General features: G+C 53.8%; 31 non-coding genes across 31 annotated transcripts; all 31 read right to left on the bottom strand.

Moving 5' to 3' along the window:
- Positions 1 to 320: 320 nt before the first annotated feature.
- Positions 321 to 392, bottom strand: Trnae-cuc (transfer RNA glutamic acid (anticodon CUC)). Its single transcript has one exon. It is a non-coding gene; the product is annotated as a tRNA-Glu (tRNA).
- A 445-nt stretch (positions 393 to 837) lies between these two features.
- On the bottom strand, positions 838 to 919 carry Trnal-uag (transfer RNA leucine (anticodon UAG)). Its single transcript has one exon. It is a non-coding gene; the product is annotated as a tRNA-Leu (tRNA).
- Positions 920 to 1,372: 453 nt separating this feature from the next.
- Positions 1,373 to 1,444, bottom strand: Trnah-gug (transfer RNA histidin (anticodon GUG)). The gene has a single exon. It is a non-coding gene; the product is annotated as a tRNA-His (tRNA).
- A 392-nt stretch (positions 1,445 to 1,836) lies between these two features.
- On the bottom strand, positions 1,837 to 1,908 carry Trnae-cuc (transfer RNA glutamic acid (anticodon CUC)). The gene has a single exon. It is a non-coding gene; the product is annotated as a tRNA-Glu (tRNA).
- A 445-nt stretch (positions 1,909 to 2,353) lies between these two features.
- Positions 2,354 to 2,435, bottom strand: Trnal-uag (transfer RNA leucine (anticodon UAG)). Its single transcript has one exon. It is a non-coding gene; the product is annotated as a tRNA-Leu (tRNA).
- A 453-nt stretch (positions 2,436 to 2,888) lies between these two features.
- Trnah-gug (transfer RNA histidin (anticodon GUG)) lies at positions 2,889 to 2,960 on the bottom strand. Its single transcript has one exon. It is a non-coding gene; the product is annotated as a tRNA-His (tRNA).
- Positions 2,961 to 3,351: 391 nt separating this feature from the next.
- Positions 3,352 to 3,423, bottom strand: Trnae-cuc (transfer RNA glutamic acid (anticodon CUC)). Its single transcript has one exon. It is a non-coding gene; the product is annotated as a tRNA-Glu (tRNA).
- Positions 3,424 to 3,868: 445 nt separating this feature from the next.
- Trnal-uag (transfer RNA leucine (anticodon UAG)) lies at positions 3,869 to 3,950 on the bottom strand. The gene has a single exon. It is a non-coding gene; the product is annotated as a tRNA-Leu (tRNA).
- A 453-nt stretch (positions 3,951 to 4,403) lies between these two features.
- On the bottom strand, positions 4,404 to 4,475 carry Trnah-gug (transfer RNA histidin (anticodon GUG)). The gene has a single exon. It is a non-coding gene; the product is annotated as a tRNA-His (tRNA).
- A 391-nt stretch (positions 4,476 to 4,866) lies between these two features.
- On the bottom strand, positions 4,867 to 4,938 carry Trnae-cuc (transfer RNA glutamic acid (anticodon CUC)). Its single transcript has one exon. It is a non-coding gene; the product is annotated as a tRNA-Glu (tRNA).
- Positions 4,939 to 5,383: 445 nt separating this feature from the next.
- On the bottom strand, positions 5,384 to 5,465 carry Trnal-uag (transfer RNA leucine (anticodon UAG)). Its single transcript has one exon. It is a non-coding gene; the product is annotated as a tRNA-Leu (tRNA).
- Positions 5,466 to 5,918: 453 nt separating this feature from the next.
- Positions 5,919 to 5,990, bottom strand: Trnah-gug (transfer RNA histidin (anticodon GUG)). The gene has a single exon. It is a non-coding gene; the product is annotated as a tRNA-His (tRNA).
- Positions 5,991 to 6,381: 391 nt separating this feature from the next.
- Trnae-cuc (transfer RNA glutamic acid (anticodon CUC)) lies at positions 6,382 to 6,453 on the bottom strand. Its single transcript has one exon. It is a non-coding gene; the product is annotated as a tRNA-Glu (tRNA).
- Positions 6,454 to 6,898: 445 nt separating this feature from the next.
- On the bottom strand, positions 6,899 to 6,980 carry Trnal-uag (transfer RNA leucine (anticodon UAG)). The gene has a single exon. It is a non-coding gene; the product is annotated as a tRNA-Leu (tRNA).
- A 453-nt stretch (positions 6,981 to 7,433) lies between these two features.
- Trnah-gug (transfer RNA histidin (anticodon GUG)) lies at positions 7,434 to 7,505 on the bottom strand. The gene has a single exon. It is a non-coding gene; the product is annotated as a tRNA-His (tRNA).
- Positions 7,506 to 7,896: 391 nt separating this feature from the next.
- On the bottom strand, positions 7,897 to 7,968 carry Trnae-cuc (transfer RNA glutamic acid (anticodon CUC)). Its single transcript has one exon. It is a non-coding gene; the product is annotated as a tRNA-Glu (tRNA).
- A 445-nt stretch (positions 7,969 to 8,413) lies between these two features.
- On the bottom strand, positions 8,414 to 8,495 carry Trnal-uag (transfer RNA leucine (anticodon UAG)). Its single transcript has one exon. It is a non-coding gene; the product is annotated as a tRNA-Leu (tRNA).
- A 453-nt stretch (positions 8,496 to 8,948) lies between these two features.
- Positions 8,949 to 9,020, bottom strand: Trnah-gug (transfer RNA histidin (anticodon GUG)). The gene has a single exon. It is a non-coding gene; the product is annotated as a tRNA-His (tRNA).
- Positions 9,021 to 9,411: 391 nt separating this feature from the next.
- Trnae-cuc (transfer RNA glutamic acid (anticodon CUC)) lies at positions 9,412 to 9,483 on the bottom strand. The gene has a single exon. It is a non-coding gene; the product is annotated as a tRNA-Glu (tRNA).
- Positions 9,484 to 9,928: 445 nt separating this feature from the next.
- On the bottom strand, positions 9,929 to 10,010 carry Trnal-uag (transfer RNA leucine (anticodon UAG)). The gene has a single exon. It is a non-coding gene; the product is annotated as a tRNA-Leu (tRNA).
- Positions 10,011 to 10,463: 453 nt separating this feature from the next.
- Positions 10,464 to 10,535, bottom strand: Trnah-gug (transfer RNA histidin (anticodon GUG)). Its single transcript has one exon. It is a non-coding gene; the product is annotated as a tRNA-His (tRNA).
- A 391-nt stretch (positions 10,536 to 10,926) lies between these two features.
- On the bottom strand, positions 10,927 to 10,998 carry Trnae-cuc (transfer RNA glutamic acid (anticodon CUC)). Its single transcript has one exon. It is a non-coding gene; the product is annotated as a tRNA-Glu (tRNA).
- A 445-nt stretch (positions 10,999 to 11,443) lies between these two features.
- Trnal-uag (transfer RNA leucine (anticodon UAG)) lies at positions 11,444 to 11,525 on the bottom strand. Its single transcript has one exon. It is a non-coding gene; the product is annotated as a tRNA-Leu (tRNA).
- Positions 11,526 to 11,978: 453 nt separating this feature from the next.
- Positions 11,979 to 12,050, bottom strand: Trnah-gug (transfer RNA histidin (anticodon GUG)). The gene has a single exon. It is a non-coding gene; the product is annotated as a tRNA-His (tRNA).
- Positions 12,051 to 12,441: 391 nt separating this feature from the next.
- Trnae-cuc (transfer RNA glutamic acid (anticodon CUC)) lies at positions 12,442 to 12,513 on the bottom strand. Its single transcript has one exon. It is a non-coding gene; the product is annotated as a tRNA-Glu (tRNA).
- A 445-nt stretch (positions 12,514 to 12,958) lies between these two features.
- Trnal-uag (transfer RNA leucine (anticodon UAG)) lies at positions 12,959 to 13,040 on the bottom strand. Its single transcript has one exon. It is a non-coding gene; the product is annotated as a tRNA-Leu (tRNA).
- Positions 13,041 to 13,493: 453 nt separating this feature from the next.
- Trnah-gug (transfer RNA histidin (anticodon GUG)) lies at positions 13,494 to 13,565 on the bottom strand. Its single transcript has one exon. It is a non-coding gene; the product is annotated as a tRNA-His (tRNA).
- A 391-nt stretch (positions 13,566 to 13,956) lies between these two features.
- On the bottom strand, positions 13,957 to 14,028 carry Trnae-cuc (transfer RNA glutamic acid (anticodon CUC)). The gene has a single exon. It is a non-coding gene; the product is annotated as a tRNA-Glu (tRNA).
- A 445-nt stretch (positions 14,029 to 14,473) lies between these two features.
- On the bottom strand, positions 14,474 to 14,555 carry Trnal-uag (transfer RNA leucine (anticodon UAG)). The gene has a single exon. It is a non-coding gene; the product is annotated as a tRNA-Leu (tRNA).
- Positions 14,556 to 15,008: 453 nt separating this feature from the next.
- On the bottom strand, positions 15,009 to 15,080 carry Trnah-gug (transfer RNA histidin (anticodon GUG)). Its single transcript has one exon. It is a non-coding gene; the product is annotated as a tRNA-His (tRNA).
- A 391-nt stretch (positions 15,081 to 15,471) lies between these two features.
- On the bottom strand, positions 15,472 to 15,543 carry Trnae-cuc (transfer RNA glutamic acid (anticodon CUC)). Its single transcript has one exon. It is a non-coding gene; the product is annotated as a tRNA-Glu (tRNA).
- Positions 15,544 to 15,858: the final 315 nt, after the last annotated feature.

The raw sequence follows: 15,858 nt of genomic DNA, 5'->3' as shown, positions 1-15,858 counted from the left end.
TAGGCCAAGGTGTACGCCACAGCAGTGGCAGACACGGTCTCCATCACATGCATGCGAGCTAATGAACGTGCCTGCGCTGTCAGTACACTAACTACAGTGGTTAGCTGCATCCACCTCCGTGGCAATGTGTTGCAGACCTCCAAGCCTCTTGACAACAGGTACCGGTATGTGGCTGGATAACAAGTGGATAGACGCCCATCTCTCTCGCCGTCAGGTGTTGCAACGAATCATACTTAACGTGGCTTTGTGCACGCGTCAGCGTAGCGTCAGTCGAGCAAAGTCGAGACAAGTCGCATAAGAGGAGCAACAAAAACGCGCAGTTCCGGTACCGGGAATCGAACCCGGGCCTCCTGGGTGAGAGCCAGGTATCCTAGCCACTAGACCACACCGGATAACGACGGCAGCGCTCCTCCAGCGAACGCAGCAGCAACCCACGGTTAATCGACGACAAGTGTAAAAAAATCCACTCTCTCGCGTTATAGAGCGGCGTGCTCCGGACGCATTTCGTGGAGACGAACGCCAGCAATGATGAGAGCAAAAGGCGCCTACAAATCCTGTCGTTGCACCACGCACTGTTCTACGACAATTCACGAAACAGACGCTCACGCCTTGTTGTGCCGTTTTCTTTGCGGGCAATGAGTGCAGCTGTCTACGACACAGGCAACATTACACGTTTGGCACCTGTGGGTTTGGAACCCACGCCTCCAAAGAGACTGGTGCCTGATACCAGCGCCTTAGACCGCTCGGCCACGCTACCTACACAACACGCGCGTCACAAGAGCTGCGTCCTACCCCACGAGAACACACCGCATCGGCACAAAAATGAGACGTCAAAATTGGCAACGGTGGGATTCGAACCCACGCCTCCGAAAAGACTGGTGCCTAAAACCAGCGCCTTAGACCGCTCGGCCACGTTACCGTTGGAGCAGCAGCGGCAAAACGTTTCATTTGTACTACAAAGGTCACTTCGAAATGGAAGTATCTTGGCAATCGCCGTGCCATGTCCACTGGAAGCATCTCTTTAGGCCATCCACAACAAGAAAGTGCCGTGCCCGCCGTATGGTAGCGACGCCACTTGTCTGTAGCTGTCGCAGTTAAGGAGACAGCATCAAGAGACGTTTTCGTGCCGTGACCATGTTTCGAAACCTGGGCTTTCCGTAACCACTAAAGTATCATAGCTGTACCTGTCGGGCGGAGCTAGAATGTTCCATGTAACAGACATATGTGAGCTCAAGAAGGTTGCACTTGTGATGAAGTGGTAGTACGGACTGCGGCCTGCGGAACACGAGTGAAAAACCAAGGAAGCACTGTGATTTCGGGTACTCGTGCACTATCGTCAATGCAACGGCAGCAAGGAGAAACTTTCAAAAATTGCCGTGACCAGGATTCGAACCTGGGTTATTGCGGCCACAACGCAATGTCCTAACCACTAGACGATCACGGCCATGGCCACGGAGGCGCCCACGGAAGCAGCTGGCTGGAATGCAAGTGTCGATACACAGCAAAGCCTAAGCCTAGGCCAAGGTGTACGCCACAGCAGTGGCAGACACGGTCTCCATCACATGCATGCGAGCAAATGAACGTGCCTGCGCTGTCAGTACACTAACTACAGTGGTTAGCTGCATCCACCTCCGTGGCAATGTGTTGCAGACCTCCAAGCCTCTTGACAACAGGTACCGGTATGTGGCTGGATAACAAGTGGATAGACGCCGCATCTCTCTCGCCGTCAGGTGTTGCAACGAATCATACTTAACGTGGCTTTGTGCACGCGTCAGCGTAGCGTCAGTCGAGCAAAGTCGAGACAAGTCGCATAAGAGGAGCAACAAAAACGCGCACTTCCGGTACCGGGAATCGAACCCGGGCCTCCTGGGTGAGAGCCAGGTATCCTAGCCACTAGACCACACCGGATAACGACGGCAGCGCTCCTCCAGCGAACGCAGCAGCAACCCACGGTTAATCGACGACAAGTGTAAAAAAATCCACTCTCTCGCGTTATAGAGCGGCGTGCTCCGGACGCATTTCGTGGAGACGAACGCCAGCAATGATGAGAGCAAAAGGCGCCTACAAATCCTGTCGTTGCACCACGCACTGTTCTACGACAATTCACGAAACAGACGCTCACGCCTTGTTGTGCCGTTTTCTTTGCGGGCAATGAGTGCAGCTGTCTACGACACAGGCAACATTACACGTTTGGCACCTGTGGGTTTGGAACCCACGCCTCCAAAGAGACTGGTGCCTGATACCAGCGCCTTAGACCGCTCGGCCACGCTACCTACACAACACGCGCGTCACAAGAGCTGCGTCCTACCCCACGAGAACACACCGCATCGGCACAAAAATGAGACGTCAAAATTGGCAACGGTGGGATTCGAACCCACGCCTCCGAAAAGACTGGTGCCTAAAACCAGCGCCTTAGACCGCTCGGCCACGTTACCGTGGGAGCAGCAGCGGCAAAACGTTTCATTTGTACTACAAAGGTCACTTCGAAATGGAAGTATCTTGGCAATCGCCGTGCCATGTCCACTGGAAGCATCTCTTTAGGCCATCCACAACAAGAAAGTGCCGTGCCCGCCGTATGGTAGCGACGCCACTTGTCTGTAGCTGTCGCAGTTAAGGAGACAGCATCAAGAGACGTTTTCGTGCCGTGACCATGTTTCGAAACCTGGGCTTTCCGTAACCACTAAAGTATCATAGCTGTACCTGTCGGGCGGAGCTAGAATGTTCCATGTAACAGACATATGTGAGCTCAAGAAGGTTGCACTTGTGATGAAGTGGTAGTACGGACTGCGGCCTGCGGAACACGAGTGAAAAACCAAGGAAGCACTGTGATTTCGGGTACTCGTGCACTATCGTCAATGCAACGGCAGCAAGGAGAAACTTTCAAAAATTGCCGTGACCAGGATTCGAACCTGGGTTATTGCGGCCACAACGCAATGTCCTAACCACTAGACGATCACGGCCATGGCCACGGAGGCGCCCACGGAAGCAGCTGGCTGGAATGCAAGTGTCGATACACAGCAAAGCCTAAGCCTAGGCCAAGGTGTACGCCACAGCAGTGGCAGACACGGTCTCCATCACATGCATGCGAGCTAATGAACGTGCCTGCGCTGTCAGTACACTAACTACAGTGGTTAGCTGCATCCACCTCCGTGGCAATGTGTTGCAGACCTCCAAGCCTCTTGACAACAGGTACCGGTATGTGGCTGGATAACAAGTGGATAGACGCCCATCTCTCTCGCCGTCAGGTGTTGCAACGAATCATACTTAACGTGGCTTTGTGCACGCGTCAGCGTAGCGTCAGTCGAGCAAAGTCGAGACAAGTCGCATAAGAGGAGCAACAAAAACGCGCACTTCCGGTACCGGGAATCGAACCCGGGCCTCCTGGGTGAGAGCCAGGTATCCTAGCCACTAGACCACACCGGATAACGACGGCAGCGCTCCTCCAGCGAACGCAGCAGCAACCCACGGTTAATCGACGACAAGTGTAAAAAAATCCACTCTCTCGCGTTATAGAGCGGCGTGCTCCGGACGCATTTCGTGGAGACGAACGCCAGCAATGATGAGAGCAAAAGGCGCCTACAAATCCTGTCGTTGCACCACGCACTGTTCTACGACAATTCACGAAACAGACGCTCACGCCTTGTTGTGCCGTTTTCTTTGCGGGCAATGAGTGCAGCTGTCTACGACACAGGCAACATTACACGTTTGGCACCTGTGGGTTTGGAACCCACGCCTCCAAAGAGACTGGTGCCTGATACCAGCGCCTTAGACCGCTCGGCCACGCTACCTACACAACACGCGCGTCACAAGAGCTGCGTCCTACCCCACGAGAACACACCGCATCGGCACAAAAATGAGACGTCAAAATTGGCAACGGTGGGATTCGAACCCACGCCTCCGAAAAGACTGGTGCCTAAAACCAGCGCCTTAGACCGCTCGGCCACGTTACCGTGGGAGCAGCAGCGGCAAAACGTTTCATTTGTACTACAAAGGTCACTTCGAAATGGAAGTATCTTGGCAATCGCCGTGCCATGTCCACTGGAAGCATCTCTTTAGGCCATCCACAACAAGAAAGTGCCGTGCCCGCCGTATGGTAGCGACGCCACTTGTCTGTAGCTGTCGCAGTTAAGGAGACAGCATCAAGAGACGTTTTCGTGCCGTGACCATGTTTCGAAACCTGGGCTTTCCGTAACCACTAAAGTATCATAGCTGTACCTGTCGGGCGGAGCTAGAATGTTCCATGTAACAGACATATGTGAGCTCAAGAAGGTTGCACTTGTGATGAAGTGGTAGTACGGACTGCGGCCTGCGGAACACGAGTGAAAAACCAAGGAAGCACTGTGATTTCGGGTACTCGTGCACTATCGTCAATGCAACGGCAGCAAGGAGAAACTTTCAAAAATTGCCGTGACCAGGATTCGAACCTGGGTTATTGCGGCCACAACGCAATGTCCTAACCACTAGACGATCACGGCCATGGCCACGGAGGCGCCCACGGAAGCAGCTGGCTGGAATGCAAGTGTCGATACACAGCAAAGCCTAAGCCTAGGCCAAGGTGTACGCCACAGCAGTGGCAGACACGGTCTCCATCACATGCATGCGAGCTAATGAACGTGCCTGCGCTGTCAGTACACTAACTACAGTGGTTAGCTGCATCCACCTCCGTGGCAATGTGTTGCAGACCTCCAAGCCTCTTGACAACAGGTACCGGTATGTGGCTGGATAACAAGTGGATAGACGCCCATCTCTCTCGCCGTCAGGTGTTGCAACGAATCATACTTAACGTGGCTTTGTGCACGCGTCAGCGTAGCGTCAGTCGAGCAAAGTCGAGACAAGTCGCATAAGAGGAGCAACAAAAACGCGCACTTCCGGTACCGGGAATCGAACCCGGGCCTCCTGGGTGAGAGCCAGGTATCCTAGCCACTAGACCACACCGGATAACGACGGCAGCGCTCCTCCAGCGAACGCAGCAGCAACCCACGGTTAATCGACGACAAGTGTAAAAAAATCCACTCTCTCGCGTTATAGAGCGGCGTGCTCCGGACGCATTTCGTGGAGACGAACGCCAGCAATGATGAGAGCAAAAGGCGCCTACAAATCCTGTCGTTGCACCACGCACTGTTCTACGACAATTCACGAAACAGACGCTCACGCCTTGTTGTGCCGTTTTCTTTGCGGGCAATGAGTGCAGCTGTCTACGACACAGGCAACATTACACGTTTGGCACCTGTGGGTTTGGAACCCACGCCTCCAAAGAGACTGGTGCCTGATACCAGCGCCTTAGACCGCTCGGCCACGCTACCTACACAACACGCGCGTCACAAGAGCTGCGTCCTACCCCACGAGAACACACCGCATCGGCACAAAAATGAGACGTCAAAATTGGCAACGGTGGGATTCGAACCCACGCCTCCGAAAAGACTGGTGCCTAAAACCAGCGCCTTAGACCGCTCGGCCACGTTACCGTGGGAGCAGCAGCGGCAAAACGTTTCATTTGTACTACAAAGGTCACTTCGAAATGGAAGTATCTTGGCAATCGCCGTGCCATGTCCACTGGAAGCATCTCTTTAGGCCATCCACAACAAGAAAGTGCCGTGCCCGCCGTATGGTAGCGACGCCACTTGTCTGTAGCTGTCGCAGTTAAGGAGACAGCATCAAGAGACGTTTTCGTGCCGTGACCATGTTTCGAAACCTGGGCTTTCCGTAACCACTAAAGTATCATAGCTGTACCTGTCGGGCGGAGCTAGAATGTTCCATGTAACAGACATATGTGAGCTCAAGAAGGTTGCACTTGTGATGAAGTGGTAGTACGGACTGCGGCCTGCGGAACACGAGTGAAAAACCAAGGAAGCACTGTGATTTCGGGTACTCGTGCACTATCGTCAATGCAACGGCAGCAAGGAGAAACTTTCAAAAATTGCCGTGACCAGGATTCGAACCTGGGTTATTGCGGCCACAACGCAATGTCCTAACCACTAGACGATCACGGCCATGGCCACGGAGGCGCCCACGGAAGCAGCTGGCTGGAATGCAAGTGTCGATACACAGCAAAGCCTAAGCCTAGGCCAAGGTGTACGCCACAGCAGTGGCAGACACGGTCTCCATCACATGCATGCGAGCTAATGAACGTGCCTGCGCTGTCAGTACACTAACTACAGTGGTTAGCTGCATCCACCTCCGTGGCAATGTGTTGCAGACCTCCAAGCCTCTTGACAACAGGTACCGGTATGTGGCTGGATAACAAGTGGATAGACGCCCATCTCTCTCGCCGTCAGGTGTTGCAACGAATCATACTTAACGTGGCTTTGTGCACGCGTCAGCGTAGCGTCAGTCGAGCAAAGTCGAGACAAGTCGCATAAGAGGAGCAACAAAAACGCGCACTTCCGGTACCGGGAATCGAACCCGGGCCTCCTGGGTGAGAGCCAGGTATCCTAGCCACTAGACCACACCGGATAACGACGGCAGCGCTCCTCCAGCGAACGCAGCAGCAACCCACGGTTAATCGACGACAAGTGTAAAAAAATCCACTCTCTCGCGTTATAGAGCGGCGTGCTCCGGACGCATTTCGTGGAGACGAACGCCAGCAATGATGAGAGCAAAAGGCGCCTACAAATCCTGTCGTTGCACCACGCACTGTTCTACGACAATTCACGAAACAGACGCTCACGCCTTGTTGTGCCGTTTTCTTTGCGGGCAATGAGTGCAGCTGTCTACGACACAGGCAACATTACACGTTTGGCACCTGTGGGTTTGGAACCCACGCCTCCAAAGAGACTGGTGCCTGATACCAGCGCCTTAGACCGCTCGGCCACGCTACCTACACAACACGCGCGTCACAAGAGCTGCGTCCTACCCCACGAGAACACACCGCATCGGCACAAAAATGAGACGTCAAAATTGGCAACGGTGGGATTCGAACCCACGCCTCCGAAAAGACTGGTGCCTAAAACCAGCGCCTTAGACCGCTCGGCCACGTTACCGTGGGAGCAGCAGCGGCAAAACGTTTCATTTGTACTACAAAGGTCACTTCGAAATGGAAGTATCTTGGCAATCGCCGTGCCATGTCCACTGGAAGCATCTCTTTAGGCCATCCACAACAAGAAAGTGCCGTGCCCGCCGTATGGTAGCGACGCCACTTGTCTGTAGCTGTCGCAGTTAAGGAGACAGCATCAAGAGACGTTTTCGTGCCGTGACCATGTTTCGAAACCTGGGCTTTCCGTAACCACTAAAGTATCATAGCTGTACCTGTCGGGCGGAGCTAGAATGTTCCATGTAACAGACATATGTGAGCTCAAGAAGGTTGCACTTGTGATGAAGTGGTAGTACGGACTGCGGCCTGCGGAACACGAGTGAAAAACCAAGGAAGCACTGTGATTTCGGGTACTCGTGCACTATCGTCAATGCAACGGCAGCAAGGAGAAACTTTCAAAAATTGCCGTGACCAGGATTCGAACCTGGGTTATTGCGGCCACAACGCAATGTCCTAACCACTAGACGATCACGGCCATGGCCACGGAGGCGCCCACGGAAGCAGCTGGCTGGAATGCAAGTGTCGATACACAGCAAAGCCTAAGCCTAGGCCAAGGTGTACGCCACAGCAGTGGCAGACACGGTCTCCATCACATGCATGCGAGCTAATGAACGTGCCTGCGCTGTCAGTACACTAACTACAGTGGTTAGCTGCATCCACCTCCGTGGCAATGTGTTGCAGACCTCCAAGCCTCTTGACAACAGGTACCGGTATGTGGCTGGATAACAAGTGGATAGACGCCCATCTCTCTCGCCGTCAGGTGTTGCAACGAATCATACTTAACGTGGCTTTGTGCACGCGTCAGCGTAGCGTCAGTCGAGCAAAGTCGAGACAAGTCGCATAAGAGGAGCAACAAAAACGCGCACTTCCGGTACCGGGAATCGAACCCGGGCCTCCTGGGTGAGAGCCAGGTATCCTAGCGACTAGACCACACCGGATAACGACGGCAGCGCTGCTCCAGCGAACGCAGCAGCAACCCACGGTTAATCGACGACAAGTGTAAAAAAATCCACTCTCTCGCGTTATAGAGCGGCGTGCTCCGGACGCATTTCGTGGAGACGAACGCCAGCAATGATGAGAGCAAAAGGCGCCTACAAATCCTGTCGTTGCACCACGCACTGTTCTACGACAATTCACGAAACAGACGCTCACGCCTTGTTGTGCCGTTTTCTTTGCGGGCAATGAGTGCAGCTGTCTACGACACAGGCAACATTACACGTTTGGCACCTGTGGGTTTGGAACCCACGCCTCCAAAGAGACTGGTGCCTGATACCAGCGCCTTAGACCGCTCGGCCACGCTACCTACACAACACGCGCGTCACAAGAGCTGCGTCCTACCCCACGAGAACACACCGCATCGGCACAAAAATGAGACGTCAAAATTGGCAACGGTGGGATTCGAACCCACGCCTCCGAAAAGACTGGTGCCTAAAACCAGCGCCTTAGACCGCTCGGCCACGTTACCGTGGGAGCAGCAGCGGCAAAACGTTTCATTTGTACTACAAAGGTCACTTCGAAATGGAAGTATCTTGGCAATCGCCGTGCCATGTCCACTGGAAGCATCTCTTTAGGCCATCCACAACAAGAAAGTGCCGTGCCCGCCGTATGGTAGCGACGCCACTTGTCTGTAGCTGTCGCAGTTAAGGAGACAGCATCAAGAGACGTTTTCGTGCCGTGACCATGTTTCGAAACCTGGGCTTTCCGTAACCACTAAAGTATCATAGCTGTACCTGTCGGGCGGAGCTAGAATGTTCCATGTAACAGACATATGTGAGCTCAAGAAGGTTGCACTTGTGATGAAGTGGTAGTACGGACTGCGGCCTGCGGAACACGAGTGAAAAACCAAGGAAGCACTGTGATTTCGGGTACTCGTGCACTATCGTCAATGCAACGGCAGCAAGGAGAAACTTTCAAAAATTGCCGTGACCAGGATTCGAACCTGGGTTATTGCGGCCACAACGCAATGTCCTAACCACTAGACGATCACGGCCATGGCCACGGAGGCGCCCACGGAAGCAGCTGGCTGGAATGCAAGTGTCGATACACAGCAAAGCCTAAGCCTAGGCCAAGGTGTACGCCACAGCAGTGGCAGACACGGTCTCCATCACATGCATGCGAGCTAATGAACGTGCCTGCGCTGTCAGTACACTAACTACAGTGGTTAGCTGCATCCACCTCCGTGGCAATGTGTTGCAGACCTCCAAGCCTCTTGACAACAGGTACCGGTATGTGGCTGGATAACAAGTGGATAGACGCCCATCTCTCTCGCCGTCAGGTGTTGCAACGAATCATACTTAACGTGGCTTTGTGCACGCGTCAGCGTAGCGTCAGTCGAGCAAAGTCGAGACAAGTCGCATAAGAGGAGCAACAAAAACGCGCACTTCCGGTACCGGGAATCGAACCCGGGCCTCCTGGGTGAGAGCCAGGTATCCTAGCGACTAGACCACACCGGATAACGACGGCAGCGCTGCTCCAGCGAACGCAGCAGCAACCCACGGTTAATCGACGACAAGTGTAAAAAAATCCACTCTCTCGCGTTATAGAGCGGCGTGCTCCGGACGCATTTCGTGGAGACGAACGCCAGCAATGATGAGAGCAAAAGGCGCCTACAAATCCTGTCGTTGCACCACGCACTGTTCTACGACAATTCACGAAACAGACGCTCACGCCTTGTTGTGCCGTTTTCTTTGCGGGCAATGAGTGCAGCTGTCTACGACACAGGCAACATTACACGTTTGGCACCTGTGGGTTTGGAACCCACGCCTCCAAAGAGACTGGTGCCTGATACCAGCGCCTTAGACCGCTCGGCCACGCTACCTACACAACACGCGCGTCACAAGAGCTGCGTCCTACCCCACGAGAACACACCGCATCGGCACAAAAATGAGACGTCAAAATTGGCAACGGTGGGATTCGAACCCACGCCTCCGAAAAGACTGGTGCCTAAAACCAGCGCCTTAGACCGCTCGGCCACGTTACCGTGGGAGCAGCAGCGGCAAAACGTTTCATTTGTACTACAAAGGTCACTTCGAAATGGAAGTATCTTGGCAATCGCCGTGCCATGTCCACTGGAAGCATCTCTTTAGGCCATCCACAACAAGAAAGTGCCGTGCCCGCCGTATGGTAGCGACGCCACTTGTCTGTAGCTGTCGCAGTTAAGGAGACAGCATCAAGAGACGTTTTCGTGCCGTGACCATGTTTCGAAACCTGGGCTTTCCGTAACCACTAAAGTATCATAGCTGTACCTGTCGGGCGGAGCTAGAATGTTCCATGTAACAGACATATGTGAGCTCAAGAAGGTTGCACTTGTGATGAAGTGGTAGTACGGACTGCGGCCTGCGGAACACGAGTGAAAAACCAAGGAAGCACTGTGATTTCGGGTACTCGTGCACTATCGTCAATGCAACGGCAGCAAGGAGAAACTTTCAAAAATTGCCGTGACCAGGATTCGAACCTGGGTTATTGCGGCCACAACGCAATGTCCTAACCACTAGACGATCACGGCCATGGCCACGGAGGCGCCCACGGAAGCAGCTGGCTGGAATGCAAGTGTCGATACACAGCAAAGCCTAAGCCTAGGCCAAGGTGTACGCCACAGCAGTGGCAGACACGGTCTCCATCACATGCATGCGAGCTAATGAACGTGCCTGCGCTGTCAGTACACTAACTACAGTGGTTAGCTGCATCCACCTCCGTGGCAATGTGTTGCAGACCTCCAAGCCTCTTGACAACAGGTACCGGTATGTGGCTGGATAACAAGTGGATAGACGCCCATCTCTCTCGCCGTCAGGTGTTGCAACGAATCATACTTAACGTGGCTTTGTGCACGCGTCAGCGTAGCGTCAGTCGAGCAAAGTCGAGACAAGTCGCATAAGAGGAGCAACAAAAACGCGCACTTCCGGTACCGGGAATCGAACCCGGGCCTCCTGGGTGAGAGCCAGGTATCCTAGCGACTAGACCACACCGGATAACGACGGCAGCGCTGCTCCAGCGAACGCAGCAGCAACCCACGGTTAATCGACGACAAGTGTAAAAAAATCCACTCTCTCGCGTTATAGAGCGGCGTGCTCCGGACGCATTTCGTGGAGACGAACGCCAGCAATGATGAGAGCAAAAGGCGCCTACAAATCCTGTCGTTGCACCACGCACTGTTCTACGACAATTCACGAAACAGACGCTCACGCCTTGTTGTGCCGTTTTCTTTGCGGGCAATGAGTGCAGCTGTCTACGACACAGGCAACATTACACGTTTGGCACCTGTGGGTTTGGAACCCACGCCTCCAAAGAGACTGGTGCCTGATACCAGCGCCTTAGACCGCTCGGCCACGCTACCTACACAACACGCGCGTCACAAGAGCTGCGTCCTACCCCACGAGAACACACCGCATCGGCACAAAAATGAGACGTCAAAATTGGCAACGGTGGGATTCGAACCCACGCCTCCGAAAAGACTGGTGCCTAAAACCAGCGCCTTAGACCGCTCGGCCACGTTACCGTGGGAGCAGCAGCGGCAAAACGTTTCATTTGTACTACAAAGGTCACTTCGAAATGGAAGTATCTTGGCAATCGCCGTGCCATGTCCACTGGAAGCATCTCTTTAGGCCATCCACAACAAGAAAGTGCCGTGCCCGCCGTATGGTAGCGACGCCACTTGTCTGTAGCTGTCGCAGTTAAGGAGACAGCATCAAGAGACGTTTTCGTGCCGTGACCATGTTTCGAAACCTGGGCTTTCCGTAACCACTAAAGTATCATAGCTGTACCTGTCGGGCGGAGCTAGAATGTTCCATGTAACAGACATATGTGAGCTCAAGAAGGTTGCACTTGTGATGAAGTGGTAGTACGGACTGCGGCCTGCGGAACACGAGTGAAAAACCAAGGAAGCACTGTGATTTCGGGTACTCGTGCACTATCGTCAATGCAACGGCAGCAAGGAGAAACTTTCAAAAATTGCCGTGACCAGGATTCGAACCTGGGTTATTGCGGCCACAACGCAATGTCCTAACCACTAGACGATCACGGCCATGGCCACGGAGGCGCCCACGGAAGCAGCTGGCTGGAATGCAAGTGTCGATACACAGCAAAGCCTAAGCCTAGGCCAAGGTGTACGCCACAGCAGTGGCAGACACGGTCTCCATCACATGCATGCGAGCTAATGAACGTGCCTGCGCTGTCAGTACACTAACTACAGTGGTTAGCTGCATCCACCTCCGTGGCAATGTGTTGCAGACCTCCAAGCCTCTTGACAACAGGTACCGGTATGTGGCTGGATAACAAGTGGATAGACGCCCATCTCTCTCGCCGTCAGGTGTTGCAACGAATCATACTTAACGTGGCTTTGTGCACGCGTCAGCGTAGCGTCAGTCGAGCAAAGTCGAGACAAGTCGCATAAGAGGAGCAACAAAAACGCGCACTTCCGGTACCGGGAATCGAACCCGGGCCTCCTGGGTGAGAGCCAGGTATCCTAGCGACTAGACCACACCGGATAACGACGGCAGCGCTGCTCCAGCGAACGCAGCAGCAACCCACGGTTAATCGACGACAAGTGTAAAAAAATCCACTCTCTCGCGTTATAGAGCGGCGTGCTCCGGACGCATTTCGTGGAGACGAACGCCAGCAATGATGAGAGCAAAAGGCGCCTACAAATCCTGTCGTTGCACCACGCACTGTTCTACGACAATTCACGAAACAGACGCTCACGCCTTGTTGTGCCGTTTTCTTTGCGGGCAATGAGTGCAGCTGTCTACGACACAGGCAACATTACACGTTTGGCACCTGTGGGTTTGGAACCCACGCCTCCAAAGAGACTGGTGCCTGATACCAGCGCCTTAGACCGCTCGGCCACGCTACCTACACAACACGCGCGTCACAAGAGCTGCGTCCTACCCCACGAGAACACACCGCATCGGCACAAAAATGAGACGTCAAAATTGGCAACGGTGGGATTCGAACCCACGCCTCCGAAAAGACTGGTGCCTAAAACCAGCGCCTTAGACCGCTCGGCCACGTTACCGTGGGAGCAGCAGCGGCAAAACGTTTCATTTGTACTACAAAGGTCACTTCGAAATGGAAGTATCTTGGCAATCGCCGTGCCATGTCCACTGGAAGCATCTCTTTAGGCCATCCACAACAAGAAAGTGCCGTGCCCGCCGTATGGTAGCGACGCCACTTGTCTGTAGCTGTCGCAGTTAAGGAGACAGCATCAAGAGACGTTTTCGTGCCGTGACCATGTTTCGAAACCTGGGCTTTCCGTAACCACTAAAGTATCATAGCTGTACCTGTCGGGCGGAGCTAGAATGTTCCATGTAACAGACATATGTGAGCTCAAGAAGGTTGCACTTGTGATGAAGTGGTAGTACGGACTGCGGCCTGCGGAACACGAGTGAAAAACCAAGGAAGCACTGTGATTTCGGGTACTCGTGCACTATCGTCAATGCAACGGCAGCAAGGAGAAACTTTCAAAAATTGCCGTGACCAGGATTCGAACCTGGGTTATTGCGGCCACAACGCAATGTCCTAACCACTAGACGATCACGGCCATGGCCACGGAGGCGCCCACGGAAGCAGCTGGCTGGAATGCAAGTGTCGATACACAGCAAAGCCTAAGCCTAGGCCAAGGTGTACGCCACAGCAGTGGCAGACACGGTCTCCATCACATGCATGCGAGCTAATGAACGTGCCTGCGCTGTCAGTACACTAACTACAGTGGTTAGCTGCATCCACCTCCGTGGCAATGTGTTGCAGACCTCCAAGCCTCTTGACAACAGGTACCGGTATGTGGCTGGATAACAAGTGGATAGACGCCCATCTCTCTCGCCGTCAGGTGTTGCAACGAATCATACTTAACGTGGCTTTGTGCACGCGTCAGCGTAGCGTCAGTCGAGCAAAGTCGAGACAAGTCGCATAAGAGGAGCAACAAAAACGCGCACTTCCGGTACCGGGAATCGAACCCGGGCCTCCTGGGTGAGAGCCAGGTATCCTAGCGACTAGACCACACCGGATAACGACGGCAGCGCTGCTCCAGCGAACGCAGCAGCAACCCACGGTTAATCGACGACAAGTGTAAAAAAATCCACTCTCTCGCGTTATAGAGCGGCGTGCTCCGGACGCATTTCGTGGAGACGAACGCCAGCAATGATGAGAGCAAAAGGCGCCTACAAATCCTGTCGTTGCACCACGCACTGTTCTACGACAATTCACGAAACAGACGCTCACGCCTTGTTGTGCCGTTTTCTTTGCGGGCAATGAGTGCAGCTGTCTACGACACAGGCAACATTACACGTTTGGCACCTGTGGGTTTGGAACCCACGCCTCCAAAGAGACTGGTGCCTGATACCAGCGCCTTAGACCGCTCGGCCACGCTACCTACACAACACGCGCGTCACAAGAGCTGCGTCCTACCCCACGAGAACACACCGCATCGGCACAAAAATGAGACGTCAAAATTGGCAACGGTGGGATTCGAACCCACGCCTCCGAAAAGACTGGTGCCTAAAACCAGCGCCTTAGACCGCTCGGACACGTTACCGTGGGAGCAGCAGCGGCAAAACGTTTCATTTGTACTACAAAGGTCACTTCGAAATGGAAGTATCTTGGCAATCGCCGTGCCATGTCCACTGGAAGCATCTCTTTAGGCCATCCACAACAAGAAAGTGCCGTGCCCGCCGTATGGTAGCGACGCCACTTGTCTGTAGCTGTCGCAGTTAAGGAGACAGCATCAAGAGACGTTTTCGTGCCGTGACCATGTTTCGAAACCTGGGCTTTCCGTAACCACTAAAGTATCATAGCTGTACCTGTCGGGCGGAGCTAGAATGTTCCATGTAACAGACATATGTGAGCTCAAGAAGGTTGCACTTGTGATGAAGTGGTAGTACGGACTGCGGCCTGCGGAACACGAGTGAAAAACCAAGGAAGCACTGTGATTTCGGGTACTCGTGCACTATCGTCAATGCAACGGCAGCAAGGAGAAACTTTCAAAAATTGCCGTGACCAGGATTCGAACCTGGGTTATTGCGGCCACAACGCAATGTCCTAACCACTAGACGATCACGGCCATGGCCACGGAGGCGCCCACGGAAGCAGCTGGCTGGAATGCAAGTGTCGATACACAGCAAAGCCTAAGCCTAGGCCAAGGTGTACGCCACAGCAGTGGCAGACACGGTCTCCATCACATGCATGCGAGCTAATGAACGTGCCTGCGCTGTCAGTACACTAACTACAGTGGTTAGCTGCATCCACCTCCGTGGCAATGTGTTGCAGACCTCCAAGCCTCTTGACAACAGGTACCGGTATGTGGCTGGATAACAAGTGGATAGACGCCCATCTCTCTCGCCGTCAGGTGTTGCAACGAATCATACTTAACGTGGCTTTGTGCACGCGTCAGCGTAGCGTCAGTCGAGCAAAGTCGAGACAAGTCGCATAAGAGGAGCAACAAAAACGCGCACTTCCGGTACCGGGAATCGAACCCGGGCCTCCTGGGTGAGAGCCAGGTATCCTAGCGACTAGACCACACCGGATAACGACGGCAGCGCTGCTCCAGCGAACGCAGCAGCAACCCACGGTTAATCGACGACAAGTGTAAAAAAATCCACTCTCTCGCGTTATAGAGCGGCGTGCTCCGGACGCATTTCGTGGAGACGAACGCCAGCAATGATGAGAGCAAAAGGCGCCTACAAATCCTGTCGTTGCACCACGCACTGTTCTACGACAATTCACGAAACAGACGCTCACGCCTTGTTGTGCCGTTTTCTTTGCGGGCAATGAGTGCAGCTGTCTACGACACAGGCAACATTACACGTTTGGCACCTGTGGGTTTGGAACCCACGCCTCCA

Source organism: Schistocerca gregaria, unplaced genomic scaffold (assembly GCF_023897955.1).
Source record: "Schistocerca gregaria isolate iqSchGreg1 unplaced genomic scaffold, iqSchGreg1.2 ptg000570l, whole genome shotgun sequence".
Classification (NCBI taxonomy): Eukaryota; Metazoa; Arthropoda; class Insecta; order Orthoptera; family Acrididae; genus Schistocerca; species Schistocerca gregaria.
The sequence above is the reverse complement of the archived record's forward strand: the minus strand, read 5'-3'. Positions and strand labels throughout refer to the sequence as shown.